Genomic DNA, 1,687 nt, shown 5'->3' with positions numbered 1-1,687 from the left:
AAAAAAGGCTTGGCAGCGGGTAAAAAGAGGGCATTCTCAAGTTTTATAGGCATACTGGGCTACTAAAGCTTTCGGAACAAACAAAACATGTCGTCTTTTATATGATGAATAAGGTGAACAAAAATTAAACGAGAACAGTGTACCCGAGACGTCATGGCCGCCATATGATAATATGTTTTCCCAGTGATGTGTTAGCTTTTATGTTGAAGAAGTAAATTTTTACTTTCCAGTCAGGTTAGTGAACGATTAATGCTTAGACTTAGTTCAGTGGTTAAAAAATATTGCCCCTCAGACTTGGAAGTTTTAAAAAAAAGTTGTTATTCATTAAATGCATACAGTTAATGTGAGGCTGTGGTGGCAGAGCGGTGCGCTCGTCTCCGAAGCGGAAAGCCCGGATTCGAGGCTCGGTTCTGACACGGATGTTTTTCGCCCTAGACAGTCCGAGATCGTATAAGAACGTATAGTTTTCGCTCCATCCTGCCCACCCAGCAGTAATGGGTACCTGACTTCGAGTTGGAGAAGTAAAGGCGGTGTGGAAAGTAACTGGCCACCCTACCACATGCCGATGGCCCGGGAAGTTGTCTCACTAACTAGGCAATGTCCGGATCGGATGCGGGAACAACTTATCTATTTTTTTTTTTTTACAGTTAATGTGTTCTATAGGTCTTCACATAACTGCGACTACAGTTTGCCTGTACAAACATCAACCACACCACTACCACCGAAACAACATCATGTTGCAAGAGCTGCATGCCCCCTAAAACCACACAGACACGCACTCCCGAGGAGGGCTCAGAAAATTAGGCTACATACGTGTACATTAAATGGCCAAAGATGTTATAAATCTTACACGCATTTCTATGTATAACCTCTTTGGAAAAGACATGAATAACACTTAAATCACGATACGTGTACCTGTGATAGTATTTTATCTGCTTTCTCTTTGCAAACATAGCTATGCGATAATAATTTTATAGCTTTTTTGGTGTGGCTTGTGTGATGATGTGGTATGGTGTGATGTGGTGTGGGCGCTTACATTTTGCTCCTTGCATAAGATGGATAAGTTCTGGGTGCACCAAATGTGATGCAAGCAAAGATTCTCTACTAGCCTAGTAAAGAAGTTTTGATGCAAGTACGTAAGTACGTCAGGTAATTGAGTCTATGCAAATTAAAAAAGCGAAACGAAAAATCCACGTATATGTACTGTATTGCCAAAAAATTAATACATTTTTCTATGTTGGTTAATTGGTACAGCTGACGTTGTTTTTTAAGCTGCAATCCTTTTCCTCTTCTTTTTTCTCAATTTCACTTTTAAAACCCTTACTGAGTGTCAGAGTCAGTCAATCTTGCTCTAATTTTCTGACATGTCATATAACATTTAGAAGCCTCTAATAATTGTGTTTTAGTGAGAGGTGCTCAAGGACCTCACAACCTTACTATAGCCTACTGTATATTAACCTCCTTGGACTTGGAGGTGCTAAAAATCCTGCGCATTTATCCAGAAAGTTCGTTGAGGGTGATTTCCCTTGCGTTAGCTCCCTACCAGAGACACTAAGTCTCTGTCCCTACTAAGCCCTAGCCCTACTTCTGAGAATCCCTACTTTCCAGCCGAATTCTGAATTCAGTTCAGTAAGTTGTCAGTAAATCATCTATCGTTTAGGCCTAGTGTGCGTGAACTACACTGTAT

At 40.7% G+C, this 1,687-nt stretch overlaps 1 protein-coding gene across 1 annotated transcript in view; it reads left to right on the top strand.

Moving 5' to 3' along the window:
• Positions 1-1,567: 1,567 nt before the first annotated feature.
• The window catches only part of LOC101850914 (peptidyl-prolyl cis-trans isomerase FKBP8), a gene marked incomplete at its 5' end in the record, with an annotated part of 21,977 nt that continues 21,857 nt past the window's right edge, over positions 1,568-1,687 (top strand). Inside the window, 1 exon segment of the mRNA XM_005110196.2 lies at positions 1,568-1,629.

The sequence above is a fragment of the Aplysia californica genome, unplaced genomic scaffold (assembly GCF_000002075.1).
Source record: "Aplysia californica isolate F4 #8 unplaced genomic scaffold, AplCal3.0 scaffold00864, whole genome shotgun sequence".
Taxonomy (NCBI): Eukaryota; Metazoa; Mollusca; class Gastropoda; order Aplysiida; family Aplysiidae; genus Aplysia; species Aplysia californica.
This window is presented reverse-complemented; position numbering and strand designations above follow the sequence as displayed.